The sequence below is a fragment of the Bos indicus x Bos taurus genome, chromosome 11 (assembly GCF_003369695.1).
Source record: "Bos indicus x Bos taurus breed Angus x Brahman F1 hybrid chromosome 11, Bos_hybrid_MaternalHap_v2.0, whole genome shotgun sequence".
NCBI classification, from domain to species: domain Eukaryota; kingdom Metazoa; phylum Chordata; class Mammalia; order Artiodactyla; family Bovidae; genus Bos; species Bos indicus x Bos taurus.
Genome location: NC_040086.1, coordinates 103482715 through 103498759, shown reverse-complemented (window position 1 = coordinate 103498759; position 16045 = coordinate 103482715). Strand labels below are relative to the sequence as shown.

At 59.9% G+C, this 16045-nt stretch overlaps 1 long non-coding RNA gene across 1 annotated transcript; it reads right to left on the bottom strand.

Annotated features, from left to right (window-relative positions):
* Nucleotides 1-11735: 11735 nt before the first annotated feature.
* LOC113900809 lies at nucleotides 11736-13661 on the bottom strand. The gene is made up of 2 exons (XR_003513255.1): nucleotides 13556-13661; nucleotides 11736-12825 (listed from the first exon to the last, which is right to left on the bottom strand). It is a non-coding gene; the product is annotated as an uncharacterized LOC113900809 (long non-coding RNA).
* Between the last annotated feature and the right edge of the window lie 2384 nt (nucleotides 13662-16045).

Below are 16045 nucleotides of genomic sequence, written 5' to 3'. Positions count from 1 at the left end.
TGAGAAGTTGGCTCTCAACATCAGAGTCCTTGAAGGCGACCTGTGCCTCCTCTCTGACTGTCTCAGGGCTTCTTCTGGCCTTGGTGCCCTGCATGTCCTGAAGTGAAGAGGTGTGGATCCCGTGTTCTCATGGTGCTTGACATTCCTTGGGCCTCTTGTGCTCGTGGTCAGCTCTCTTCCATTCAATTTGGAACCGTTTCAGCCTTAATCCTCTACAAACACTGCCTCTGTCCCTGTCTGCTTCTCTCTTCACTCTCTGGAGCTCCAGCTAGCAATATACTTACCCTCTCACTCCAGCCTCTGTGATTTTTTTTTTTCATATTTCCCAGGTGAAATTTTCCTAGTTCCTTTGACTTTATCCTTCAGGTCACTAATTTCTCTCCAGTTGTGTCTAAGCTGTTGTTACATTTATCCTCTGATTTTTAATTTCAAGCGTTAAGTATTTTTTACTTCTAGGAGTCAGCTTGCTATTTACTGACGTATTCAGGTCTCTTTTATTTCTTCTATAAAACGTATTCACTTTGTTTTCTGGGTCTGATAGTTTTAATATCTGAATTTTCTGCCGATCTGACTCTGCATGCATACTCAGTCACTCAGTCGTGTCCAATCCTTTGTGACCCCATGGACTGCAGCCCACCAGGCTCCACTGTCCATGGAATTTCCAGGCAAGGATACTGGAGTGGGTTGCCATTTCCTCCTCCAGGGGATCTTCCTTTCCCAGGGATTGAACCTGCGTCTCCCGTGTCTCCTGCGTTGGCGGTTGATTCCTGACCACCAGCGCCGCCTGGGACTCTGCCTCTGCCTCCTATTTCCGTCCGCTTTCACTCACGGTGCTTTGTTTACCTGTGTATGTGAAAGTGAAACTGTTAGTCGCTCAGTCGTGTCTGACTCTTTGTGACCCCCACGGGCTGTAGCCCGCCAGGTTCCTCTGTCCATGGGATTCTCCAGGCAAGAATACTGGAGTGGGCAGCCTTTCCCTTCTCCAGGGGATCTTCCCAACCCAAGGATCGAACCCAGGTCTCCTGCATCGCAGGCAGATTCTTCACCAGCTGAGCCACCAGGAAGCTTTGTACTTAGTGAATATTTACTGAGTTGCTCATTGGCTCTGGGACTCTGTGAAATGTCTCTGAGGCTTGAGATGAAGGTGAATTCCTTTAGAAAGTGCTTGCAGGACTTCCCTGGGGGTCCAGTGGCTATGACTTCACACTCCCAATGCAGGGGGCCCGGGTTCGATCCCTGGTCAGGGAACAAGAGCCCCGCACCACACCTGAGTGTTCCATGCCGCCACTAAGAGCGCCCACACGCCGCAGTGCAGCTAAGACGGGGGCGGCCAAGCAAACACACGGCTCTTTTTAAAAAAGAAAGCTCTGGCGGTCTGAGAAGCCTTTAAACTAAAACCTCTCGTTTGAAGTTTGGGGATAACTGAGAGGGGATGGATTCAGGCTGCACAGACCCCGAGGGTGAGTCTGGATGATGGATTCTTAGAGCCCAGTTCCTCCTCTCCTCAGTACCAAGGCCTGAGGCACCAGAGCCGAGGCGCTACCTGGAGGCCAGGTGGGGTCCCAGCATAGCTGGACGTGAGGTTGAGCCTCGGGAACCCTGGATGCATCGAGGTGGTCCTCCCTTGGGCCCCCAGTACGCCCTCTCTGTGCTTTGTCTTCTGACCCTGAGATCAAAGGGAGTCAGAAAACAAGAACAGCAACAATAAAACAAAACAAACAGACAAACGACGCTCTGGTTTACCCAGCGGGTCGGAGACGCTGCAATTCTTCCAATTCAACATGAGAAGACAGGTTGTTCCTCGGCCGTCACAGACAGTGAACAACAGAACCAGCTGCGCCTGCTGGTGACCACCAGCTGCCATCCGCCAGTCAGCGGGGTCACACCCCAGGAACGGCACGCCCTCGCTGAAGACCACCCAGCGCCCACCCTCTCCCCTCTGACAGTCCTCCTGGCCGACACCGCACTTAACTGACACTCCGTGCCAGGCCGGCAGGAGGGGTGCCTGGGCTCATGACCGTGGCTCTCTCCTTCCTAACGATCAATCCGTTCAGCACTTTTGCTTGTACGTGGGGGCAGCAGCCTCGTGTTCCCCGCTCAAAGCAGAGCCAGTTTTGGCTTGGCTGCTCCTCTCTGGGCCCCCACTTTTGCCAGCCTTCCCTGAGGACTCCACACCTCCTAACCAGCTCTAAGGGTCTCCCAAGTGGCTCAAAGGTAAAGAATCCACTTGCTGATGCAGAAGCCACAGGAGACACAGGTTCAATCCCTGGGTCTGGAAGATCCCTTGGAGGAGGGCATGGCGACGCTCTCCAGTATCCATGCCTGGATAACTCCATGGACAGACGGGCCTGGTGAGCTACAGTCCATGGAGTCACAAAGAGTCAGACATGACTGAGCGACTGCTCACACACACACGCGCACACACGCACGCAGCCATCTCAAGGCAGTGTTCAAGAAGCCCCTCCCTGGTGGTCCAGTGGTGAGGACTCTGCTCGTTCACTGCTTAGGGCCAGGATTCAATCCCTGATCAGGAACTAAGATCTCACAAGCTGTGCAGCGTGGCCAAAAAAAAAGATAGCTTTCAAGATGAATATCTTATTTTACTCAGAATGTGTAGCTGCTTTTAGTGAGAGGGCATGTACAGGTTCTTAACTGGGTGTCGTGATGGGAACAGATATCTTTTGCCTTTATTTTACAGATGGGGAGACTGAGGCTTAGTATGTGCGTGCATGCACAGTCCTGTCTGACTCTTTGTAACCCCCATGGACTGTAGCCCGCCAGACTCCTCTGTCTGTTGGATTCTCCAGGCAAGAATACCAGCATGCTTTGCCATTTCCTCCTCCAGGGGATCTTCCTGAGGTAGGGATCGAACCTGAGTCTCCTGAATTGGCAGGTGGATCCTTTATCACTGAGCCATCTGGGAAGCCCAACTGAGACTTGGGGACACTCATAATTCACAGACTCTAACCTCGGAACCCAGACACCCTGCCTCCCGGGTCTGTGCACTTAACCTCTGCCATTGGCTTGCAGAGGCTCCGGCAAGTGCTCAACAAATGAGTCAGTAACTGGTGAGTTCATTCATTCATGCCTCAAATATTCACTGAGCTTCTTCAGTTTGCCGCACGGTCTGAGGCCCTGAAGATACCGCAAAGGCCAAGGGTGACATCACTGCCCCAGAGAGTTCACATTCCAGAGGCCGTCGGGGATGGTCAGAGGCTCTGCATCTCCGCAGGGACCTCGGCCCGCACTGGCCACTCCAGCGGGGCCTCAAGTCTGGGACCCCTCCTCTAAGTGGGACCCCATTAAGAGGAGTTGGGGGACCCCCCCTCAAGCGCTTGTGCCTCTGGGAGGCCGCGGAGGTGACCCTGCTGACCATGGGAACCCTGGGGTCAGGCCAGCTCTGTGATTTCCCAAGGTTCATGGCCGAGCTGGCCTTGAACCCAAGCCTGTGGTTTTCCACCCCGTCTCCATCAAGGTGAGAGTTCCAACAAGGATTCAGATGAGCGATTCCGGGCTGACATCTCTGCGCCCAGGAAGGGCACAGCGGTCGACTGGCCTCCCTCTGCTGGTGACCCTGGTGGTCACGATGTGGGAGTTGCCAGCCATTCCATCAGAAGCTGGCGCCACCCCTAATTTAACTAGAGTGACACCTTTGCCTGCAGGTGAAGGGCACCCCAGAGACTGGGCTGTAGACAAACCTCAGCTCTGACGTTCCCCAGAGAACTTGGGGGTCGGCACTTGCCCACAGTTCAGCCAGCCAAGCAGGCCTCGGCCTCCACCCTGTTACTTCCTAGACTCTTGGGTCCCCAAAAGGGCCCCCACACCTGTGTTCCTTGGTCAGCCGAGTGGCAGGGGCGGATGGTGGTGCTCCGCAAACAGCTGGGCACAGCTGCCTCCCGAGGACACTGCCCCCGGCATGCCTGGAACACAGGGTCAGACTCCATTCATTCCCCGCACGGGCCCCGCTCCAGCAGGCCTGGCCAAGGGACGGCGTGTCCTGGGTGAGGGCTGGCCCCCGGCTCAGCCTGACAAAGCAGCGGCGGGGGGACAGAGCTCCAAACCCGAGGAACTCGGGCCTCCTCTCTGCAGCTGCTGCCCCGAGCTGGGCGCTGTCTGTGGGGCAGGGTGGCATGCTGGCCCTGGAGTGGGGAGGTGGGGGACGAGGAGGTGACCCGAGCTTCCGGAGCCTGGGGCTGTGGCTCCCACCCGCCTGCTCTGGAGCCAGCACTGGGATCCGGGGATCTGGTGCAGCTTGTCCCGGAACCCTGCACACAGGCCACCGCGGGCCATGGGGCACTGCCCTCCCAGCCCCCACCCAGCCAGCCAGGGGCTGGGACCAGGTCATCGTCTGTCTCCAGCTAGAATCCCCATGTCAAACCCACCTTGCCCGTCAGATCTGCAGCCTCGGGTGGGAGTGGCGGGGGCGGGGGCTGGCCTCAGTGGCTCCCTGGCTCTGTCCTGTCACACGCCCACCCTCACCCCCAGAGCACTTTATGCCTCCATCGGGAAGTGGGGGGAGGTGAGTGGATGTTCGTGTGTAGTTATGATGTGTGTTGGGGGAAGGGGTGAGGGATGGGCAGCAAGGTGAGTAGGTGGGGGGTGAGTGGGGGAGTGAGGGGGGTGGACGTCATCTTCCCAGCACCTGGCCGCCCCATGTGCTCCTCTGAGCCCCCCACCACCTGCTCTCATCCTGCCTGCTTCCAAGACCAGGCTCAGCGCCTGCCTCTCCCCTGAAGGCCTCCCAACCCGCACCGTCTACCGTCCCCCGCCCCCCGCCGCTCGCCCCTCGGTTGCCAAGGCAGCTCTTGCATCCAGGTGTGCATCACCCCGAGACCCCTACACCCGCCGCCCCACCCCCGCTGACCTGGCCTGCCCTCAGCTTCCAGGCCTGAAGCAGCTGCCGCCGTCAGCCTGCCACAGACGAGAGCTTCCTGCTGTTTTCAGTTTCACTTTACTTTTTTTTTTTTAACCACATAAGCAATACACAGGTAGGCACAGGTTTGGTCAAAGCAGCCATTTAACTCTCTTACAAAATGGGAATTCCCCGGCGGTCCAGTGGTTAGGACTCTGCGCTTTCACCAAGGTCACTTCCTGGTCAGAGAGCTAAGATTTCACAAGACGTGAGGCCAAAAAAGTATAAATAAATAATGACTCCAGTCGTTGTAGAAAAATTCAAACGTGGTGAACAAAAAGACCGTCCAAAGCACCTGAGGCCGCTGGCACTTTTCTCTGCAAATGGGGGGCTGGAGAAGTGCCGAGGCGCCAGGTCTGCTCCGGAGAGCTCTCTGCATCCCCAGACGACCCTAAGCCGGGGGGGGGGGGCCTCTCCTCACCACTTACAGTGAGGGGACAGAAGTGCTAGGTCAAGGGTCAAGGGCGCCGATGGCTGGGAACCCGTGGGAACATCACCTGCTGTCTCTCCTGTGACCACGCCCCGTCCCTCTGACCACACCCCCATATCTCTGACCACGCCCCGTCCCCCTGGCCACACCCCCACCTATCTGACCACGCCCCCGTCCCTCTGACCACGCCCTGTCCCTCTGGCCACACCCCCACCTCTCTGACCACGCCCCCGTCCCTCTGACCCGCCCCCATATCTCTGACCACGCCCCGTCCCTCTGGCCACACCCCCATCTCTCTTAAACACCTTCTAGGTTCGCCGCTGAGTCCTTTCTCAAGTCTATCACCTCACAGGGTGGACAGATGCTCTGGGTTGGGGGGCCCTGTGGGGACAGCCCGGCCCCAGGACCCCTTCCTCGAGGCCAGGCTTGCTGCCCCCACCCCTGGCTGAGGCAAGAAGTCCGGCTCCTGACAGAGGAGAGGTCAAGTCCACTCAGCTCAGTCTCCCAGAGGCCAGGGGCTGGTTCCAGGTCTCTGAGGCTGAAATCCAGGTCCGCCAGCATCGAGGGAGCAATGGAGGGGTCCGCCCGGCAAGGACGCTTCCCCGACCTCAGGTTGAGACGGGGAGGGCTCCAGCCGCAGGACACACCCCTGCCCTCGCTAGGAGGGGCACAGGTGAGCTGGACTTCCCACTTGGCAAGTCCTGTCCAATGGACAATATGAGCATCATGAGACTGTTGCCCCAGCAGAGTCCAGGGGGACCAGTGAGCTCAGCACACACAGAGAAAGCCAGGGCCATGTCCTGGAACCAAGCCACGTCTGGACCCTGAAGAGCACATCTGCAGGCAGAGAGGGGGCCATGGGGCAACGGTCAGAGGACATGCCTGGACCATGTCAGTCTCCAGCCTCGGTGGGCGAGCTGCTCCGGGGCCATCCTGCTGTTAATACACTCATGCAGGGAGCACATCGCTTCTGCCAATGGCGTGTTCACAAGGACCTCATTCCCAGGAGATGGTCACCGCGGCCTCTGGCGAGCTGAACTGGAGGAAGGCCAGTCAGCCACACACGTAGGCCGCTCACCTGGTGGATGCTGGGGAGGCCTGGGCCTGGCCAGGATCCCGGGCCGTCCAGCCCACTCTCAGCCCCTCCCACAGCCAGGCCTGCTCCTGGGGAATGTTCCAGAAAGAGTGGGAATCCAACCCCAACAACCAGCGGCCCCCTCCTCCTCTGCCACCACCGGACTCCAGATCTTCCACTGCAAGCAAGCTCGTGGCGCCGTCCCTTTAAGGACCACGAGGACCCAGGCTCCATCCTTCAGGCCTCAGAAAGCAAACCCAGCTCCTCACCTGAGTCAGAGCCGGGCTTCTCCAAGAGCCCTCTCCTGGGGCGGCTACTCTGTCAGCCCCGAGACCTCAGTCTTGTACACCGGACAGCCCCTGAGACCCTGGCCTCCGCCGGGCTCCCGTTTCACAGACCTGCCAGGGGCTGCACTCCCCAGGGTCTGCATCTGCCCAGATGGAGCCTCCAAAGGCTGGGGGTGGCGGAGGGCAGGCCCCTCGGCTGCTTCTTTCCCTGAGATCGCAGCCACGATTCCAAACACACAGGGCTGTCCAGGCCGACAGACCAGCTGGGAGCCAGGCCCCAGCTGGGGAGACAGCGGACACACTCCATGAGGTCACCCCACTCCTGGCTCAGCCCCGATGTCCAAGGCTGCCCCTCGACAGCCCGCTCAGCCTCAGGCTCCAGATGCCCCGGATCCCGCCCTGGGGCCTCAGGAGCACCCAGCCTGTCCCCACAAGCCAGCACCCAGACCCCCACACGGGCGTTTACATTAAGCTCAGGCGCCCTCGGTCAGTGCCAGGTGTGGGTGGCCCCCATCCAGGCCGGGTCCCGGGCCCCCTCCCACGTGCCCTCTTGCCAAGCTTCTGTCTCCCCCAGCAGACCCTGAGCCCCCGCAGGGCAGGGCTGGTCCGACCCCACCGCTCGGCTGGGAGCTGGGCACGAGCAGTCCCAGAGGAGGGTGTGGCCGGTGTCCCAAAGCCCAGGGCCCCCAGCTGGCCCGTCCTCTAGGAGGCGGGAGCACGCACACACATGCACAAACACACATGTGCACGTGTGTCCAGCCACCCGTGCATGTGCAGTGGGCTTGGCCTCCTGGCCTCCCTTGCGGGGGGGGCAGTGAGCATTCTGGGCCCCCTGAGAAGAAGAGCCAGTGGGAAAACAGGGTCGACCACCAGCTCGAGCAGGGAAGACCCCTGCTCCGGGGGTGCCGCCCACGGCGTGCACGTGACCCCAGTCCCCAGACATTGGGGTGCTCAGCCTCCAGAGCCTGCTCAGCTTCCACCCCAGCTCCTCCCCGCAGAGACTCCCGGCCCTTCTCCCTGGTGGTGGCACTGAGGCTGGTAGAGAGGTCGGGGTCAGAAGCTCACCCAAGCCCAGGAGGTGCGCCCGCCCACCCGGTCAGGGCCGCCAGGCTCCCAGCACCGGGGCCGCAGCCTTCCTCCATCTTTCTGCCTGTGGCCAGTGGACGTTCCTGAGGGCTGGGCAGGGGGCAGAGGGCGGCCTGGGCCCGGGATGAAGCCCATCAGGTGGAATCCAGCCTCCCACAACCCCGAGGTCCTCCCTGGGACAGCGTGGTGTTCCTGGTGGAGACACTGGAGTTGAGGGGCTGGGGTGCAGACCCCAGGGCCACACAACGGAGCCCCTCAGAGAAGATGGCCCGGCCTGGGCTGCTGTCATGGCCTCTGGTCCGTGGCGCTGAGCGCAGCCTGGGGGGAGGGGGAGACCCCTGGGGGCAGATCCGGCCTGTTCTTTGGAGCCCCCGAGCCCTGCCCACTGCAGAACAGGGTGAGCCCACCGCCCACAAACAGGGGGCAGAGCCTGGGCACAGAGCCCTGCAGCCACCTCCCAGCACGGGACGTCAGCTGGTCACAGGGCAGCTCTGAGCCTCAGAAGACAGACTCCCCCCGCCCCTGCGTTGCCAGGAGCGGGTTTTAAGTGTCTCCACACAGACCAGTGCTCCAGGGCGCCAACGGACAGCAGCTGCGAGGGACGCCCTCTCTGACGCCTCCTCCTCCTCTGCCTCGCCAGGGACTCCAGCGGTCCAGTCCTGGGGGACCCCCGCTGGGCGCCCAAGCCCCCTCCCCACCCCCGATCTCGAGGTGCCCTCGGGTCTCCCCGGCGGAACATTGTTGACATATTCTAAGCCGTCAGCAAAACAAGATGAAAATTCAGTAATTGCTTTTGGCAGGGAGTCCCTGGGCCAGCACAGGGGCCAAAAGTAACCGAGGAGAGGGTCCCAGGCCACCCGCAGCCTCAGTGTGGGCTTCGTCTGAGCTCTGGAGAGGGGCCCCGCCGTGGGCAGGGTGTGCGCAGGGTGGGCTGGAGGGACACGGGAGCGGCGGGGACAGAGCGAGGCTGTCGCTTCCAACACTGCAAAGCAGGGAGCGTCCAGCCGTCCAAAAAAATGTAATGTCATACTCGAGCAGGAGGAGCAGCTGCTGGGCCACTCGGCGGCCCACAAATAGTTGGCCGTGTCCCGGGAGAGGGTGTTGGCTGAGGCTGTGAAAAGGCGGAAAAAACGCCAGGCTGGCCGGCCACGCTCGGCCCCAGCCCCGCCCTTCCCAGGCCCGGCCAGTGCTGGCCACAGGGGAGGGGCGTGAACCCCAGGGTGGTGGGAACCAGGGTCGTGGCGCACCTGGCCAGGGCAGAGGGTGGGGTGGCTGGGGGGCCCTGGGTCTGACCCTTCCCAGCGCAAAGGCCAGAGCAGGAAGGAACGCGCTTCACCGGTCAGGCCTGACCCAAGTCCACATCACAGGACCAAGCAGGGGCAGGAAGCCAGCACAGAGACTGGTCAGCCTCACCCTGGCCTTTGCTGTTGCCTCTTGGTGCCCCAAGCAAGACACACCTGCCCATGAGGCGTGCCCAGCTGGAACCCCAAGAACGTCCCCAGAAGCATCTGCTGGGGGCTGTCTGGCTAGCTCTGTGGTGAGGAGGAGAGCAGAGGGGTCCAGCCAGGGCCGGGCTCTGGGGACTGGCCACCCCACACCATGGAGAAGGCTTGGTGCCAGCCCCTCCGCCCCCACCCCTTGCGGGGCGGGTTTCCAGCATCACCTCTCTCCTGCCTCTTTCACTCTCACCTTGCCAAGGATGCAGGGCAGGAGCAGGTCTCAGACACGGGCCCTGGAGGCCCCCGGTCCCAGTGGGAGGCCAGGCCAGCTGTCCGGGTCCCCTCGTCCTTCTCCCCCCAGGAGATGCCTGAAGGCCTCTGAGGACCATTCCCCAGTGCCCCGGTGCCCTGGGGCCCCAGCACAGAGGGAAGAGTGGGCAGGGTCTGGAGCACACCCATGAGCCCGCCCCTTCAGGCTCCAGGCCACTTCCACAGGGAAGGAGGAGCTGATGGCCAGTAGCCGTTAGCAGCGCTTAAGGCTGCGACACCCAGAAAACCAGCTCGCACAACAAGGTGCCCAGCCTCCAGTCCCCAAAGAACCAGCTCCTGCTTCATCCCTGCTCATCATCCTAGCCTGGGCTCCCACCTCCTGGTTGCAAGAGGGCTGCTGCATCGCCGGGCAACACAACTGAATTCCAGGCAGGAAGAAGGGGATAGGACCCGAAGCCTTGCTAATCAGGAAGGTGGCCCTCCCTGGACACTCTGGACTAACTACACCCCTGGCCAGAAGGGACTCACATGGCCACCCAGCTACAGGGCAGCTGGAGGACCTGTGAGTCTAGTAGGCACGCTGCCACCCCAGGCACCATCAGGGCCCTCCTGGGAAGGAGGCAGAATGGAGTAGAGGAGCAGTGTGGTCCCACTGACCCGCGGACTGATGAGGAAAGGAGACTCGGTCTGGGGCTCGCCCACCACCACAGAGCTGGAGAGAGGCCGGCGGAGAGGAAACCACGGGAAAGTCTCTCCCCCAGGACGGGGCCTCCAGGCTCTGGGGGCTGTTTGAACCCTGCCTGGCAAACGCCCACAAGCTCACACCCAGGCTGCGAGGAAAGAGGCCAGCTCCATGCCATCCCCAGGCTCCTGTAGCAGGGCCAGACAGAGCAAACACACACACACACGTGTGCGTGCATACATGCCTGCTTGTATACACACAAGTACATGCATGCGTGTATGCTAAGTTGCTTCAGTCGTGTCTGATTCTTTGCTGCCCTGGGGACTGTAGCCCACCAGGCTCCTCCATCCATGGGGATTTCCCAGGCAAGAACACTAGAATGGGTTGCCAGGCCCTCCTCCAGGGGATCTTCCCGACCCGGGGATCAGACCTGGATCTCCTGCATTGCAGGCACCAGGAAAGCCCACACAAGTACACGCATGCGTGCAAACACAAACGTTCATGGTGCACATGCATTCACATACATACACGGGTGTGCATACGTACACTCACGCACGCATACAGGCACACACGCGAGCACGTGTACGGAGACTGAAGTCCACGGGTTCACGTGTGTTACGTGCTTGTACATGTGCGGTGCACACGCGTGCAGCCTGTGGGCACAGGTGTGTACACGCAGACACACATGTACACATACATAGTCACACACGAGCTGCCAGCTCCCAGCCCCTTCCCTGCCAAGGGGTTCGTTCCAGGAGCAGGCCTCCAGCCCCGGCCTGGCCCTTCCTGTCATCCTTGGCAACGTCCAGCCCGCCAAAAGCCTAGACTTCCCCGATCTCAGGCATCTGGCTGCCCCAGCACCGCTGGAAGAGAGGGGAGACGGGGCGGCAAAACCCCAAAGGGAGCCACAGGGTTTATGAAATGGTCAGTGAGTCACACAGAGCAGTGCTTCTCCACAGGTGCAGTTCTTTTCTGGACCAGCTTCGGACAGACGCCCATGCCAGCCTCGGGTTGGGCGCGGGGAGTGCAGAGGGGGCTCGGTGGCCTGAAAGAACCACAGGGGCAGGCCGGATGCCCTGCAGCAGCCGCTGAAACCGCAATGAAGCCACGCGGCGTTTTCTGGGGCGCTGGACAGAAATGCAAACAGGAGGCTGCACACAATCTGCCCTCCCCCTGAGCGGGGCAGCAGGCAAGGCTGAGGCCTCGGACAAGGTCCGGAGGGGCCGCTTTTCCCTGGAGAATGGAGGATTCCACCTCAGGAGGGGTCCTGACAAGTGCTTGTTCAGTGAGAGTCAGGAGGGTCCCAGGGCCTCCAGCCCCGACCTGAAGGTCTCCACGGCCCGCCCATCTTCCCCACCAAGGCCCAAGGAGGACCGCTGTGGGGCAGAAAGGCCCCGGACCCTGGGCAGACGCCCCTTCCCCCGCACCCCCCCCCCCCCCGACCTCCCCCCACCAGGCCTTGCAAGCAGTTCTTCCCCACCCCCTCTGCCTCCTTCCCGATGCTTTTTCAGGAGATCATAGATATGCAAACAGGAAAAGAACGCAAATAGAAAATGGCAAAAGAGGTTCTCTCTGGGTAATGAAATGTATGTATGCTTGTCCATAGTCTCAAATTTTAAAAAATAGAACACCTTCACCTCCCAGGCCCTGATGGAAACCCCAGAGGGCTCTCAAATCAAATGGCGTGATTCTCAACTTCAGCCACCAGGTGGCGGCCAAGACCAGCGCATCCCGCCTCGGACCCGTCTCAGCGCGGGGGAGGGCGTGGGGCTTCCTCCCAGGGTTCTCTGGGTCCCAGGAGGTAGGAGAGGGCGACACCCGGAGGGGGACTGTCAGCTGCGGAGGGGCCACAGAATACCTCCCTACCGGTGGGCCCTCCCGACAGTGCCGAGGGGCAGGGACTGCCGCCCTCATTGGATGACTGGGGAGCTGAGATTTGGGGCGGGGCAGGGCCTTGTCCACCCTCCAGCCGGCCAGCGTGGACAGAGCCTAAGCTGCAACTCTCCTCTCCCAGCTCGATCTAACCCACTCCGCAGATACCCAGGGGTCACCTGGCTTCTCCTGCCGCGCTCAGGACGGCAGGGCCGGGGTGCGCACCCAGCTGTGGCCTGCAGCAAACCAGGATGAGCCGGTTTTGAGCCCAGTCGGCCTGAGCACTCGCAGCCGCCCGGGACCTTGTAGTCCACCTTCCGCGGCCATCCCCAGGGGTGAGGCTCCAGCAGCGGCCTTCTGCAGCCGAGTCCAGGACTCATCGGGGTTCCTGCGCTCCAGTGTTCCAGTGGTGGGGGGCCCTTGGGGGCCTCCTGGGGTCCCCCTGGGGCTGCCACAGGCAAGGGCTGAGCCGCTGGGTGCAGGGTATGGCCCAGGGCGCAGCTGGGAGGCTGTGCCATGCCCAGCCCAGGGATACCCTGCCCCAGCTCGGGAACCCACGTCAGCAGGAGTCTCGAGGGGGCCGGTCCCATACCAGCCAGACAGAAAGCAGCAGGAACAAGAGTACCAGGGCTGCAGCCAGGGTCAGAGAGGGCACCAGGTCCGAGTCCTCGGGGCCGGGAATGACGTCAGCCGGGGCATGGTGGGGGGCGGCCGGGGCACCAGACAGCTGGGTGTCAGAGACCTTCTCCCCGGGGAGCCCAGGCTGGCCCATCTGTGAGGAGGAGATGAGGGGCAGGACTTCCTCTGGGAGGGGCCCACCTCACACCCACCACCCCTCCCATCCGTCCCCCCATCACACCAGGAGCCAGGGGCCAAGAGGTGCCCCCGGACAGTGACTCCCTGAGCCTCGATGGTTTCCTCTGTGAAATGGGGATGCGGAGGACCACGGAGGGAGGGCAAGGACAGCCCCGGGGGCTGCCAGCGGCCCCGCCAAGCTTCCCACCTTCCCCCTCGAGATGACGGGGCCGGAGGCCAGGTTCAGCCCCACAGCTCCCTTCCTCGGAGACCTTTCCCCCTGTGCCAGGGAGTCTGGAATGCAGCTGGGTTAGTTTCCTGGGCAACTGGAAGCCAGCGGACTCGTCTGGAAAGGCCCTCCTCACACTGCAGAAGCATTCGCAACAAGACTACCAGCTGCTCTCCGCCTGCACGGCAGTGAAGGACGGGAGCACCAGGCTGTGTCCATCCGGCAGATAAGAAAAGTGAGGCTCGCTAAAGGGAGAGCCTCCTGGAGCAGGTTCCCAAGAAGCCAGAGTCTGGCAGAGAGGGTCGCGGCGGCCTGAGACCCTACCCTCAGCCTCCAGCACAGGGAGGGCTAGGTTTGGACTAGGTCGGTCGCTTGTTAAGCTCCAGGCCCTCGATCAGCCAGCGAGGTCCAGGAGACACGGAGTGTCTCTGCCCAGCCCCTGCCAACCCCCAGCCCCACAGTTCTGCAGGATGGTTACCTTCAGGCCATCAGGGCTCCCGCGTCCTGGGAGAAGCCTACCCCAGAGCTGCCATGTTCGCAGGGACAGGGGCCAGTGGGTGGCGGCCTGAATGATCACCTCAGCGGCCTCCTCTCTCCTCTAAGGAAACCACCCACTCTGGGGCTTCCCCCAGGGCGTGGCTACAGCTGGAGGCCGCCTGAGCGCCGCCCCCCCACCGCCAGGTGGGTGTGTCCAGGGCCCTCCCACCTGCGGAGCCAGGTGCCTCCTCCCCAGACAGCGCTTTCTGCTTCTTCTAAGCTGAGGCTTCCACGTGGGGGCTGAGGGAAGAGGGGATCCTTCCGACTCTGCGACCCCATGGACTGTAGCCTGCCAGGCTCCTCCATCCATGGGATTCTCCAGGCAGGAATACTGGAGTGGGTAACCACTTCCTCCTCCAAGGAGAAGGGGCAGACTCTAAATTCCAGTTAGCAAGGGGCTTCTAGGCACTGGCTGTGTGCCCATGCTGTGCCAGGCAGGGGGGTGGGTGGAAGATGGGGCATAGGCCCACCCCAGCGCCAGGGCCAGGTTCTGGAGCAGCCCGTCTGGGGCAGACCCAAGTGGGAGGGTTTGGAGGCCGGAGGACCACAGAAGTGATCTTTGCTGAAGGAAGTTATCCCTTACTGGCAAAGATGTTCATCGCATTGCTAATTTTAAAAGCGAAAAAAGGTAAGGACTTCCCTCGTGATCCAGTAGCTAAGACTCCATTTTCCCACTGCAGGGGGCCTGGGTTTGAACCCGGGTCAAGGAACTAGCTCCCACGTGCCAGAACTAAAGATCCCACATGCACAACTCAGATCCAGTCATTCAAATAAATAAACACTTTTATAAATATATTAGTTTAGGGGGGAAAAGGCAAAAAGGTGTGAAATAACCTTAATACCCATGAAAAAAGACTCCTGAGCAATTCCAGCTTCATCCACTTAAGAACCTTAAAAATCCCCTAAGAAGGGGCTGTGAACAAGGAGAATCATACAAGATTCATCCTTTTGCCCAAAACTGAAAGTGGCCTGTCCAGGAGGGGACCCTCTCCCCCTGCCCTTCTTCGCTATTTCAGCTGGCCTAATAATTAAATGGACACAAGACAGATCAACAGGAGGAAAACTAAACAAACAAACTGAATTTCATGCATACGGCGCTCTCGTAGACACAGAACCCAAAGAAACGACCGAAGGCGGGAAGCCTTCAAGTTATTTAGACAAAGAAACAACAAATCTGTCAAGAACTGACAAGACAAAGACCCTTAGGCTTGGATACTAGTTACTGAAGACACTGAGTAGGGCTTGTTACCAGTTTTCTTGCCCTGATCCCCGTCTCTGGGGATAAGCCTGTCTCTGCCTCCTGGTCAGGAAGCATAGCTTCCACATGGGAAATCTATTCCCGACTTTCACGGGGACAGAGAGTAGGGTCAGAGTCTCCTTCTTGCGTCCACTGCTTTTCTCAGGTAGCTTAAATTCAGAGTCATCAGTCTGCCACTTTGGCGTATTTTAGGGTGACTTGCCCTGAGCCCCGTGAAACCCAACCGCCCGTAAGAGAATGGCAGTCACACACACAGCAGCAAGAAGGGAGTAAGCCACCGGAGCGCACAGCACAGATGCATGTTGCAGACGTGCCATATAAAAGCAGCAGAAAGGAAGCGCCACTCTGCAGGCCTCTTTCTATGAAACTCGAGGAAAGACTAGTGTAATCGGCAGTCAGAGACAGACGCTCAGCAGTGGCTTAGGGGTGGGTGGGGGGACGCACTGACTGGGAAGGAGGATTCTGGAGGATGGCTGTCTGTCTTGATTGGGGCCCCAGGGTGACACAGTTGTCAACTCATCGACCTACACACTTAAAATGAGTTCATTTTCCTGTGTGTAGATTGTCCTTCAATAAAGCTGATTTTAAAAGAAAAGGAAAAAAAAAAAAAAACCTGGGGGCTTCCCTGGTGGTCCGGTGGTTAAGAATCCACCTGCCAATGCAGGAAACATGGGTTCAATCCCTGATCTGGGAAAATCCCACATAGAAAAAAAAAATTAATGGGAAAAAAAAATGGGAAAAAGAGCCAAAAACAAGAGCAGGGGTCATTTCAAGAGGTTCAAGAGTAGGGAAATCCAATCCATGAGGACAGAAGTCAGTGATGGGACCTCAGGAGGGCGCACATGACTAGAAAGAGGTGCCTGGGGCTTTCTGGAGGTGGTCAGAAGCTTCTTTTTTAATATGTATTTATTTGGCTGTGCTGGGTCTTGGTTGCCACATGCAGGATCTTCAATCTTCGTTGAAGCATGTGGGATCTAGTCCCCCAACGAGGGACTGAACCCGGGCCTCCTGCATTGGGAGCCCACAGTCTCAGCCACCGGACACCAAGGAAGCCCCAGAAGCCTCTTTCGTGATCTGAGCTGCAATTCCTGGGAGGCACACAGAAGTTTATTCATTGTGCCGTATGTCTGAGATGTTGCTACTGGGCTCAGATTTGACTGCTTGAAGCTTGCA